The sequence below is a fragment of the Grus americana genome, chromosome 5 (genome assembly GCF_028858705.1).
Source record: "Grus americana isolate bGruAme1 chromosome 5, bGruAme1.mat, whole genome shotgun sequence".
Lineage (NCBI taxonomy): Eukaryota > Metazoa > Chordata > Aves > Gruiformes > Gruidae > Grus > Grus americana.
The window spans coordinates 62,858,140-62,871,913 of NC_072856.1; the positions used below are offsets into that span (position 1 = coordinate 62,858,140).

Consider the following 13,774-nt stretch of genomic DNA (forward strand, 5'->3'; position numbering starts at 1 on the left):
TTTAAGAAGGAAAACAAAGGAGTTAAAAAAAAAAAAAAAAAGTTTTTGCAACCAGAGAGAGGAGCGAGAAGATGTAAGAAACTCTGCAGACACTAAGGTCAGTGAGGAAGGAGGGGGAGGAGGTGCTCCAGACACCAGAGCAAAGATCCCCCTGCAGCCCGTGGTGAAAACCATGGTGAGGCAGGCTGTCCCCTGCAGCCCATGGAGGAAGGATGAGGGGGTGTAGAGATTCCACCTGCAGCCCGTGGAGGACCCCACGCTGGAGCAGGTGGAGGCACCTGAAGGAGGCTGTGGCCCGTGGGAAGCCCACGCTGGAGCAAGTCCGGGCCGGACCGGTAGACCCGCGAAGAGGGGAGCCCACGCCAGGGCAGGTTTGCTGGCAGGACTTGTGACCCTGTGGGAGAGGCCCCACGCTGGAGCAGTCTGCTCCTGAAGGTCTGCACCCTGTGGGAGAGACCCCACGCTGGAGCAGTCTGCTCCTGAAGGTCTGCACCCTGTGGGAGAGACTACGCTGGAGCAGTTCGTGAAGGACTGTAGCCCGTGGGAGAGACTCCATGTTGGAGCAGGGGAATGTTGAGAGGAGTCCTCCCTCTGAGGACAAAGAAGCGGCAGAGACAATGTGTGCTGAACTGACCGCAACCCCCATTCCCTGCCCCCTTGTGCCGCTGAGGGGGGAGGAGGTTGAAGCCGGGAGTGAAGTTGAGCCCGAGAAGATGGGAGGGGTGGGGGGAGGTGTTTTAAGACTTGATTGTATTTTCTCATTGCTCTACTCTGTTTTGCCTAGTAATAAATTAGATGAATCTCCTCTCTACATTCAGTCTGTTTTGCTCCTGACGGTAATTAGTGAGTGATCTCCCCCTGTCCTTATCTCGACCCAAGCCTTTTGTTAGACTTCTCCTCTCCCATCCCGCTGGGGGAGGGGTGAGTGAGCGGCCGCGTGGCACCCAGCTACCGGCTGGGCCTAAACCACGACAGCAGGTTAAAAAAATGTACTGGGTATTAACACACACAGAGATAGGCACAATGACAGAGAGAAACCTAAGAGCAGGTAGCGGACTAGAAATCTGAAGGAATTACTGTGAAAATAGTAATTCCAGAGATTTTATCATGAGAATAGACAACATTGATTTAAATACCATGTCTCCAGTGAGGCTCAAGTCCCAGTGAGACATAAGAGATACTCTTCTTAAGCAGGGTCTTTATAAGGACATTCTTCTCTCAGAAGAAAGGGGAACAAAAAGTTTCAGATGGATTTGGAGGATTCATTAGCAGGGATTTTGTAGCCTTAACACAGTTGGGATGAAGGTGGTTTGCAAACCTTTTCTTTTGGCTGCTCCAAGTATGAAAAACTTGCAGTTATACAGTATGCTCCTCTACAGTGAAACTCTGCCATTTTCAAAACAACATATGTAACTACAGGTAAAATATAAAATGCGTATTTCATTCATTATTTAAGGTTACTTCTACAAAACATCTGTGCACACTAATTAGGAAGCAAGGCAATTTCCATACTGTCCCAGGTAAGGCCATTTGCAGTCTTCTGAGTTTACAGCTAAGTCCTGCATGCCCCTACAGCGTGCCGCAGCCTGCTGCACAGAGGTACCCCCAGACCCCTTCCCATGAGCCAATCTTAAAAATCATATGGCATAAAATTAGCTCAGGTGTGCGCTCCTTAAAGCTGAAAGCAGCAGATACCTTGCAAACAGCAAGATACCTTGCTAGAGGTAGTTTATTATTATAACCCACTGTTAGTAAATCCCTGCTTCGTTGGTTTTGCCTTTGTAGACACATGCCCCGTATTTTCCCAATTCTCTTGGCTACATGCTTTCCACTGGTGTTGCAACAGGAATTACAGACATCTTTACATGGCATCTCCAACTGCTTGTTTTCACTTTTCCTCCTTTGAAGTGCCACTTACTATTTATGACCCAATCAGGGACTCAAAAGACTTTCCCTCCATAGAGGCCTCTACATGTAAACTGAAGTCTGTTCCTAGCAACAGATTATTACTCATGTATTCAGTCGAGCCAACGTCATGAACAGAAACGGCAGATTTTTATCTTTGGAGAACTGGTCCAAAGGAAGCAGAGCTCCACAATGCAGACTGACTGAAGACCCTTTTCCATTTTGGTTATTAACAAAGACCTCGGTTTATTTTACATTCCGAGAGAAGCAGTAACATTCAGAAGTGTGAGTCTCGAGCCCTGCAAAGTGCTGCTGAGCCACCTTCTTTTGGTTAACTATTTTTCTGTAAGTCTGTCACAGCCTCCCTAAAGGCAAATTGCTGGGATCCAAATCACGATACTATGACCTCAAGAACTATCACAGAAAATCCCTTACATCAAGTTAGTTTGAGTTTTTGGTTTTTTACATTTTCTTTTCCCCTCACTTCCAATGTGCTCACATGTCTTAAGTCAGAGAAGTTCACACAGCACTTAAGGTTGACGCTCATGCCTTCTCCTCAACACCTCATTTACAACGGTTTCACCATTTTTCCATCCAGTGACAGGGGTGGGGAGGAAAATCTGTTTAAAGCATGCATTTTCCAAGATCTTTACACTCTTTTCTTAAGGTCCTACTCCAGACTGCAGCACATCCCTCCCACATATAAAATGCTTGCCAACATTGCTCTTGTGGGTGATCTCAGACTGTATACAGGTCCACAGCTGGAATGGGATCACACAGAGCAAACATACTGATCCCCTTCACTTCAAAGCCAGATCCTTAAGGAGTAAAAATCAGGACAACACCACTGACAGATCTACCTTGACTTCCCCGACTTGAGGAGCTGATGGCTTCTCCCTGTCTGGCAGAAAAAAATATTTGTCATCATCCAGTAAGCAATAAGGCACATTCTCTGCACTTTCATGGAGGAAGAAAAGGGCTTCCATTAGGTTTCCATCACTTCGAAGGTGATAGGGAAAAGAGGCTATAGCTTTCTGATCCTACATAATACCCTACCAGGGCATCAGCCAGTCCTTTAAGAAGTGGTGTTAGAGCATGTGGCATTAAAGACACTCTGCACTGCCTGGGATAATGCTGAAACAAGTCTGACCTTGGGTCTGCCTAAGCTATCGGTAGCTGGAGATGAAGGAATGAAAAGGGAAAAGCTTGGAAAAGGCTGAATGACTCTGCTCAGAAAGAACCAAGCCCAGAGAGCATTAGATCTGCAAGAGACATAGAGATGGACACAAAGCTACACCCCACTGCCAGAGGAGTAGTCTTGCCTTGTGTGAACTGACACACTGAAACTATACGTACAAGTAAGGATTGTCCATAGAATAAGAGCTGCAAGACCAAGACATCTCTTATTAGTTTATTTATGACAACCAGCAGCAGTACATTTTTGTTATCCAGGGACTTCCCAGTGATCTATTTATAATTTTTGAAAACGTGCCAGGACAAGCACATGAGTATACAAAAGCCACACCACTTTTTAAGGCCAGCAAATGCTGCTGGTTTGTCTTTGATTTACACGTCAGTAATACTTCCTGTTACAGAAGCACAATGGATCTTCTCATTGCATTCATCAATTTAAAAATGTGGTTAGGAAAGTGTCTTTCTTGACCTTTTCTATTTTTTTGGGGGTGGTAATATATCAGTCATCCTGGTACAATTACACAGCTTGAAAACTGTGCTAACTCCATGCTGCTGTTAACACACACACACACACAAATGCTTTTATTAACAGAGCTACGCCTTGTCCTTGTTCGCACATTCACAAAAGCTGACCCAGGGAGGTACACGATGCATTTGTTTGCCCTCAGATTAAGAGCCTATCTCACATTTATCTACTCCCAACTGGAAATGAAGTGCCAAAGCGTACTTACTGAAGTTGGAGAAAACATTCAGTTTTCAACCCGTTTCCAAGTTTTCCCAGGTCATTAATAAAAACAAGAACTGCTCGGAACTCAAAATCACAGTCGTTACTGTAAAAAGGGGGAGCGATGAAAGCCTGGAGGCTCACAAGGCTGGTGCCATGGTCCTCAATCCCCCCAGGGTATGCTGCTATGCAGGAAGCCAAAAATACAATGGTGACTTCATGGGTCCATCGAAGTCAAGGGTTTGGATGACAATTCCATCTCCCAAACACACAGCCCATAAACACATCCCAGCCCAAATCTACCTGTGCGATGCCCAGAAGCATCCAATTATGTGCAAAAAGCCATGTTGTTTATACAGTGTGTTGCCACTGCTGCTGCGAGGACAGAATGGAAAAGCTTTTCCAAGGCAGGGGTTGTTCGCACGCATCCCTACCATCCAGGGCGCCAGCCGTGCCGCAGACCCAAGGCCGCTTCCCGCAGATAAGGGGGCTGCGGGGAAGGGTTATCATAAAAACAACACGAGAAACACAAGCTGGCTCAAGATGTGTGCTGTACCTGGGAAGTACATCCAGTGCATAAACACGACCTCTTCCTACCCACTCGGTTAACTAGGAAAGCATGCAACAACATGACAATAGCCATCGTTTCATTCCCATAAGTCCTTCTCCATTTTCACACGAAAGCCACCCCTTGCCCCAGCTAGCTGGGCTCAGGTGACACCAGTAGCCAGGCACAGCTTTGAGTAGCCACTCTGCCCGGCCTCCTTTCGGCAAGGGGAAAGGGTGCAGCATGGCCGTAGCAGCCCTGGCCCCGCGGCCGCAGGCAGAGCTCTGACCTTTAGGCGTGCAGCTCCCATCAGGAAAGCGAAGGGCTGTGCACAGCCCATCGTAGCCCTTCCTCGGTGCTTCCTGGCCCAGGCTCGGGAAGGGAAGGGGGAGGGAATTGCCTGCAATCAGAGTCAGCTTAACCCTCACGCCCGCTCAGAGCAAACTGGACAACACTGCCTGCTTTAACCAAGCAAGAAATACTGCAAGAAGTTCTTTTTTTTTTTTTTTTTTTTAATTTATTTACAAATGTTTCTTTCTTTGCCCTGGATTGCAACTGAAGATCTCTGGTTATCCCTTTTAATAGAGACAGCCAGCTCCCCATTAATGCTGGAGCCACTTGACATCATGTAAAAGGTATTTAAAATAGCAGTGTATAATAACTACACCCGCTCCATATTAATGACATGATATTAATGAGAATCAGGCTCCTAGCAATATTCTGCCTTTGAAGGAATACAAATGTTTCCTTTCCACTGCCTTCCTAATTCCCTTTTTCCCCAAATAAAGGAAACAGTCAGATGGTTAACAAACAGATTACTCTGTTGAGTGAAGCTCGCCTAAGCAATAAAAGGCCTGGACTTTCTCAATTAAATCATAAGGCTGTTCTTGTTCAGAAAAATCTTCCTGAAGAGCAGTAATCTGCTCTTTCAGGAAATTAAGAAAAGGGAAAGGTAGGGACAGCGGCAATTTAAACGCAGGAGTTTTCACTAAAGCGGGGACCTGTTCTTTCTGAGCAAAATCACTGGAAGTGGCAGTGCGATGTTTGCACAACAGACCTAAGCAGACAGAGCCATTGATGGTGTCAGGAAAGGGGAGGAAAATGAAATGCAACGTGTATATGGGAGCCAAAAGAGAAAGGGCATGTCTCATGCTAAACCTATCTGCTTTGGCAGTATTCCTGTAAAGATCACGAACTTGTTTTGATCACTAAATATAGCGGAGAAAAGGAATCTGCTGCAAGTAGCTCTCCCCGGCAGCGTTTGCTGTTTTACACAGGCAGAAGGAAGACACAAAAGAGAGATTTGTCAAGCAAACGGCAAGCAAAGCTTGCCAAAATTTGAAGGGCAAATTACAATTTAAATGATAGGTCCTAGCCTGGCAGCTGTGAATTCATCAGCTTCTCTCTCAAGCATGTCCAGCCAAGGCTACAGCAATGCAATGCAAACTGCCACTCTTCACCAGCACACCTCCGTTCTGACCTGGAGGGGCTGCCTCTCCAAAGAGCAAGTTTTTCACGTCCATACAATTCTTTCAGCTCAAAATTACCCCAAAATGCTAGTCAGGGTCTTGTTGGGCTTTTTTTTTCCAACTTCTGTCCCATGCACTTCAAGGTTTGCGGACAAAGCAGCCTTTCCACGAGTGCAGCCTGCACGTTCGCATGTCGGTGCCAGGTTTGCACAGGTGAAAAGGGCCTTTCCACGGTGGGGTCTCCCACACTGACTGTGCAAGACCCTTCGCTGCAGCAGAAATCCAGTCCTTCGCTTGGGCAGCTCAGCAGATCCTCTGCATTGCTCCGCAAAGTAAAGCACTTTTGTTTACTGCTTCAGACAAATAAAATGTCTTTCTCTTTGCTTTCAAAGAATTAGTTGCTTTATAAAAAAAAAAAAAAAAAACAAAACAAAACCAAACCACAGACAAACCTAAATCTCTGATTTATAGCATGGTTTCAAGCCTGTAGAAAAACTTTTTCTGTGCAGTGAAAACCAGGCCAAATGCTGTTATTCTTACCAGTATTGCTCCAGAGAGGACCAAACAGCCAAACTGCACATGAACAACCCAGGAGAAAGAACTTGGTTCTACGCAGTAACCTGCTAGAATAAATTGTTCTCACTAACTAAAATAATTTTAAAAACAAAGTAGTTGCAATTGCAAAGCCAAGGAATCCAAACTAGAAACAGCCCAGACTAAAGGATTTCAGGCATGTCCCTTCCGCACATGCAGGATGACAGTCTCCTCATCAGCATCTGAGCCACAGAGCTGTCCAGGCTGCTTGCTTTGAGAATCAGGATTTCCTACAATGGACACAAAACAGGACGAACGCCCGTGAGCCCCGTGCATCTCCCTCGCTGAAAGGCAGCAATATTACTAACACGAAGTTACTTATAGACAAGTCCAGTCAAGCAACAGAAGCCGCCTGTTGTGCAAGCAGAGCTGCTGTACCGTTCTCTCCCAGGCCAGGCAGATGCGGCAAGGCCACGGCCAAGCAGGTGAGGTAAGTTACGAGCCACGTCTGGCCGCCCCAGCCACCTCCAGCGCACCAAGGCATGTTTCTGTACAGTTTGCAGAGACGGAGTCACCTTCCAGGGCGAAACTCCGGCAAGGAGCTGGCGTGTGACCGCCAAGGCAAGTCCTTGGAACAGGATATGCTTCAATTTCCTCACAATCCACACACTGGCTTTCGGTACAGTAAACTCCTGGACTGGCTTTTTGGAATATCTTTGCAAGAAGAAACACATTCAGAGTCACCTCCAAGCTTTTCAAAGGCGAAGCTTTCACTCGCAAATGTTATCTGTAAAACCACTCCAAGTCTACCTACAGACCTGGTAAGGCACAACTGCTCCACAGGAACAGAGTTTGCTCACGCTTACATTGCACAAGTATCTGCTTCCTCCCCCTTAGGAACGGCTGAGACGCCCTGGGCACATAACTGGGCAGAAAATTCAGATTTTTCACTCCCCCAAAACAAAGCCAGCTCTGCTGCTGTTACTTCCCTCTTACAATAACAAGCTCTGCTTTCTCCATCCCAGGGGTATTTCGTCACCAACATCCCACCCAGTTCTGCGTAAGAAACAACACTGCGAACAATCTATCAGACGCTTTTTTTAAAAAAACAAACAAACAAACAAACAACCCTAAACCTGTCAGTCTGCTAACTGTGAAACTGCTCGTTACAGTCCAAGTGGTTGATGAAGCAGGATGACAATACCAGGAAATACCTGGAATTAATCTCCAATGTTTATTTTTGGAGACTGGCTTTTCTCCCAGCTCCTATTTAATAGTTTGCTCTTTCCCTCCTCTCCCCAGTTGTTCTCTCTGGGAAAAAACTGCAATTTGTCTCACCTCTTGGAGTTCACCCACAGACCCGCTAAGCAGAAATTCAGGAATCAAATCCTGGCTCAGAAAACACGTTCTTTCTATTTCACTGCTATCGTATTCTTCCTCTTGTATCAAAAAAAAGATAGGAGAATGCTCTGGTATTTGTTTGAAATGAGAAGTGCACAGGATCTAACACTCGGTACTTGCCTGTACTTTGCATCTCTGCTATACAAGCAAATGCCTTCAACAAATTCTCCCTCTAGACGCTCAGCTCATTTAGCAAAGGAAGTCTTTCTGCTGTAAACTAGTTGTCCACACAAAAGAAATTGCATCCCTGTCATACCTGGTTTACCTGTGCATGTAAGTTAGGCTTTTTCCAGAAGAGCTAGTGATTTTTTTTTTTCATGCCACTAAATAACACAGCAGTGGCAGCAACACTTCAGAGTAGACCGGGTCACAGCTCCCTGTGCAGCTCCAAAGCTCCCTGAGTTTTGCATTTAGATATGCATTGCAGGTTTTAGATATGTCAGTTTACAGAGTTTCCATACATCATCTGAACACCACTGAATAATCACACGTGCTGTCTTATCCACCAGTCCAGTGCATACACAATAATTCAACTATGTGCCTGAACTATGGATTTTTGGAAGAGAAAGGACAGGGAAAAGAGGATATATAATTTTGCAAAAAGCTTTCACAAAAATGAAATGAGTACCTACCGGGTGACGTCCACCACCAAGCACCAGGCAGCCGGTCTTGCCCCTGGGGGAGCAGCAGATTGCAAGGCAGCTGCAAGGAGCAGGGGCCGGGGAAGGAACACACCTCTGGGAGCCTGCAGTTGTCCTCATTGCTTCCACCTCCGCCACTAACCTGATGTGCAACCTTGAAGAAGCCACTCTGCAAATCCCCTCCAGCCTCTTATTTATAGCAGATTGTCTGGTGCTGTGGGTCCAGCCCGAAGCTCTTCTGGATCCAATGATCGACCAGGGGAGGAGGAAGGCTCTGAACTGGGCATTGCTGTCTGCTCTCTGGTCTCAGGTAAAGCCCTCCAGGCACACCGCCTTACACTGTGAACCGACGCGGACGCCGAGTCTGGTAGAAATGAGGACAACTAGGAGCCCTCCTAGAATCTCTGCTGGGATATGAGACACTTTGGCCGAGATTCAGCTGTCCTGACACTAAACAGCTACAAGAGAGATGCCTCCATGCGCGTTCATTGTTTAAACACGGCAGAAACAAGGGGGAGAAACAGGCACTTTTAGGGCCGTCCATCCAATGTATTTTTAGATATCAAATGCAGTGTGGATGAATCATGGCCCAAAAGCACTTGCTCCTCTCTAGTGACTATGAAAGGAGTCTGGAGAACTGTCTCTCATGCAGATAGTTCTGCTGTAGTTTGGCAAAATGAATCTCACCCTTTTAAGCTGGGGGAAAGGAGGCGAGCAAAGCAGCAGCCCCCTCAGCTTACACTTAAGTGAGAGTGTCTCCACCAGAGACACATGGTGCAAGCACTCGGTGCTTCCCTCCCTCATAAACATCTTGCAATTACACAATACGCAACCACCTTCACGGAGAGGGCTTGGCTTTGCTACAAGGGCTTCTTTAGTCATTGAACTTGAAGCTTGCACCAAATACTCCTACAACCAAAGCTCCACGTTGCTCACTACACAAGAGCCTCCAAGAAGCAGGACATGCTGCTTGCAGGGCAGCTTTCATTTCTCTGCCAGTATCATTTAGGTGGTTATTAACAAAAAAAAAAAAAAATCCAACACGAAGCAGAGGTCTCACTACTGCAAAGTGAGCTGAACCCATTTCTGAAGCATCTTTACAACCGCAGCACGGCCAGTTGTAAAGACCAGTTGTTGGTCTGCGGGCCGTTTGCCGCAGACCAAGGCACGTTAAGCAGCATGTTCATTCCCCTCTCTGCCTCGCCCTTTCACTCCATCATTCACCAACTTCTTGCCCTTCTCCTCCTCCCTCAACCAACAGGCCAAAAGATTCAGAAAGCAAAACCTTTTCCTGTAAAACCCACAGTTCTGCCTCCTCCCTAAATTTCTACAGAAGTAATTACAAGCGCTTTGTTTTCCATCTTAATTGTCATTTCCTTTGACAGAACTTGCAGCCTGAGTCTTAAAGCTCAAATAACCAATACCATTCTTTTCTCTTCTGCCCCATCCCTGGCCACAAACAGTACTGCTTGTATCAGCGTCAGCAATTCCTTAAAAACTTCTCAAGCCAATCCGCACGGCTGCATTGTGTTGGGAGTTATCGGCAGGCTGCAAGAAGGTTAGAAAGCAAACATGCCTCCCTACAAGAGACCAGAGACCGAAGTTAAGCCCAGAGTCAAAGCTCTGCCCCGTTTCCCCTCGTGTGGGGAGGTAACAGCCTGTTCCACACCAGCCCTTTTCCCCAGCGCAGCTTTCTGCTCCCTTCCTGTGTGCGCAGCTGAGCTAAGCAGAAGTTTTTTTCCCACTCCCTGTCCTGGCCCTTTCGCATCTCCACAGAAGTGGCCTGCTTCCTCTCCTGCTGTGAACACTGTGACTGAGGTGATCTAAAGAGGCCATCTTCTTCATATCCTCGCTAACGCTGGGACTTGTGTGCAAACCACGAAGGTCGCAGGAAGCTGGCCAGTATTCAGAGACACTGTTTAGCCTTCCCAGCTCCACTCTACAATCCCTTCACAGACAAAACGCTCCAGACACTGGGGGTCTTTCCCCTCTCAACATTATCCCAAGCCAAAATATGTTCATCCTTCACAGTCACTACTTGCTGCTGACACCCTTCATGCTACACAGGACGCAAGTCAGTCCAGGGAGGGTAGGCAATCAAATCCATGTCCTACGGGGTAACATACACTGCATTTTTGGATTGATAGTCATAGAACCCTAGAATGGTTTGGGTTGGAAGGGACCTGAAAGCCCATCTAGTTCCAGCCCCCTGCCATGGGCAGGGACACCCTCCACTAGACCAGGTTGCCCAAAGGCCCATCCAACCTGGCCTTGAAGACTTCCAGGGATGGGGCCTCCACAACCTCTCTGAAGTCCTGTAGGTATAATCTCCCGCTCCTCCTGGGGAAGCTGCACATCTGCACAGGAGAGAGTGGGGTGAACACAGCCTGTCCCTGAGATGGGCAGGGTACCACGTGTATTCCCAGACATATATTTATGCTCCAAACCAATTCAGCCACATCGGCTGAAGTAAAAAAACTCTCCCAGACCCAAGCCGGGTCTTGATCCCCTCCATAGAGCACGGCCAGAAAAAATCAGATCAACTTGATCTTCCTACAGCTACGTGGCCACCTCTGTCTCAGCTACAGGAGTCTTCCACCCACACCGGCCAGGGATGAAATTCAGGCAAAGGAAGATTAGGTGAGAGATGTATGAAATGTCACCTTCTCGTTAATCACAGCTTATGGATCCAGCCCCGAAGCATTACTCATACAGAGCTCCGCACATATAATCCCACCACCTAATCTGACTACTTGTTCAAACAGGCACGTTGCTAGGAGTGGGTCCTTGTCATTACATTTCCAGTGTTCCTCTGACACAATGTCCTCTCCTCCATCTGAAAGTCCCATAACAGTTCAAAATAAACCACGGGAAAGCTAGAGCAAGCATGGTGGCACCCACAGCTCATTCCTTCAACAAGAGAAACGACACAGCCCATTGCAACCTGATAGGTGTTCTCCCACACTGCCAGGTCACGTTGGGGAAACACTTCAGTTTCGGTAAGCACCAGATAAGCACCCCTCTGCACATACACAGAACAAGCATCTCAGCTGGTAGACTTTTAAACCCAGTATTCATTGTGCCCCAGGGAAGAAAAGAAATTGGGTAAAGCAGCTGAAAGGCGCAGCTTTGCTAGGAAGAGTTTGGATCGTCTCTTCACATCTCTCTGTACAAACCCGGCCATTGAAAGTCCAGATCTAAAACAGAGCCGCAGTTGCTAAGAAAACAGCGCTGCAAACAGATGTCAGGAGATGATTCACGGAGTAAGGGCATATCCCTGTACTACAGATAAACCAAAATGAATGAGGCTCTTTATACCTGATCTTCCAAGCTGTGCTTCTTCATGCCCCCTTTGGGATTTTTTCTTTAATTCATTTCTATATTCAGACAGCGAGGAAACCGAGCAGAGCTAAATTCACTGTTTATGGAATTAATTACTGGTAAAGGGGTTTTACAACACTTACAATGAACTCAGTAAAAGGGCTAAACTGTGGCCCATTTTCCCCCCGAAACAAAGCATTTTTATCCTGAAACAAGAAGCAACTTTGCCCTTAAAAACCTATCAGAAGAAATAACATAAACCCCACAGTTAAAAACTGCAAAGGAACGAATAGTAATTTTTTCTTTTGTTACTTTCCCCTATACCGTAAAACTTAAAATTAATGGCTAGGGAGATAAAGCATTTTCGACCTATTAGATCATTAGCCAGCAATGCATGCTGCTTCTTGAATTACTTCACTGTGTCTATGCTTAAAATCTTTGCCTGACAAATAAATAAAAAATAGCTAGCACACTATGGGACTGGCTGAGTGCTACGAACACCAACAAAGTTCTCATCTGTTTTGATGAACTTTTGATTGGATTTTATTGGAGAAAAAAAAAAGTTCCTTTGCCCCTCTTAAACCATCATGCTCATTTCTTAATAAGGCATGATACTAATGGCACTTAAAATACAGTTTCCTGAGGTTATTTGTAAAAAAAAGTTTAAATAAAGGAACTTTGATATATGTTTTTATAGATAACTAGAATAAAAAGGCAATTATCACTCATTACCCTTCATTACGAAGAAGGGAAGCACAAACATCATTTATAAACTTCTGAATATGTGTTTGTACAGCATCTCACGCAGGGGGGCCCAAACACTGCCACGGTACACATCCGTACAGGGCAATACGGTTATTGCAGTCACTGCTGGTTTTTCATCATCCCTCCGAACTCCTGTGTGTCACTGCCCATCCCTCTCGGCTTCAGCTCATCCCCACTGCCCTCGCTGGCAGGTGCCAGGGCTTCCTTCTGCTCCCCTGCCACCGCACGCTCACTCCACACCACCCCTTCCCTTCCCGCTACGACATGCCTTCTTCTGCCTCGGAAATCAATTATTTAGGCTGCCCTGATTTCAACACGAGGTGGCTGTGAGTGTGCCTGTGGGGTGGCGGATACTGTTATTGTGGGCAGCGTTAACAGCTGCCGCCACGCTCCTTCTCGGAGCTACAAAACCACCCAGAAGTGGCCGAAGCCCGTGACTTGGCTAACCAGGCACCAGCGGCCACATGCGTCCCTTCGGCAGGTATTGCATTTCGAGAGGTATAAAGCAGACGTGCCCGCCAAGCTACAGTTTTGTTAGCTTGGCCAACAGTTGCAATAACTAGCCAAGATCCTACACGTGACACTTACGTCTTTGTCCGTCTGTCCTGTGATGGGAGATCGCCCTGAAAGCTGAGAGGGAGGAAAAAGAGGGAATGATGGAAAGAGGAGGAGGGGATGGATGGGACACACAGCACTGCGAAAGAGGGAAGCAGAGATGTGAGGCACACATAGTCACTGCCCTGACAAAGGTTGTGAGAAACCCTCAAATAAACTTGCTCAAAGTTTTTTTCTCCATACATTCTGAGTAACCGGAGGTGTGTGCACCTGCTCTACCTCCCAATTTCTCCAGCTGCTCTCAGGCAAAAAGAGAAGAAAGAAAAATGACCCCATTTTCAGGGGACAGGGAGAGGACTGAGGTGAAAGGAGGACAGAGAGCTTTCCCTTAAATCCACACACACACCTGACAAAGTCAGCACCAAGTTACAGCCGCCCCACGTGCCGCATCCCATGGGCTGCAGTAACACAGATCCGTAATAACTGCTCCGAGAGGAAACGGGAGGCTCCCAGGAGTCCTTGAAAGATGGGAGGGAAAGAGGGAAGGCGGGAGGGAGGACGGAACGCAAGGGGGAAAGAGAAAGAAGCCCATGTGCAGTGGGAAGAAGAGAAAGCGGGAGCCCTCAGCAGGCAACGTTTTATCCAGGGCAGCAGCAGCGACCTGGCACCGGTAACACAGCGACTGAAGAAATACCCGTACCTGCTCTGGCAGGAAAGT

General features: G+C 46.9%; 1 protein-coding gene across 6 annotated transcripts in view; it reads right to left on the reverse strand.

Moving 5' to 3' along the window:
- The window catches only part of SYNE2 (spectrin repeat containing nuclear envelope protein 2), a 201,830-nt gene that overhangs the window by 183,423 nt on the left and 4,633 nt on the right, over positions 1 to 13,774 (reverse strand). The window contains exon 1 of one of the 6 annotated variants that reach the window (XM_054825954.1): positions 13,757 to 13,773. The exons of 4 other annotated variants lie outside the window; for them this stretch is intronic. The gene's annotated coding sequence lies outside the window, so the exon portion shown is untranslated. Of the gene's footprint in view, positions 1 to 8,406; positions 8,919 to 13,756; position 13,774 lie in introns of those variants that run through there. One more of the 6 variants, XM_054825953.1, reaches the window with a different exon arrangement.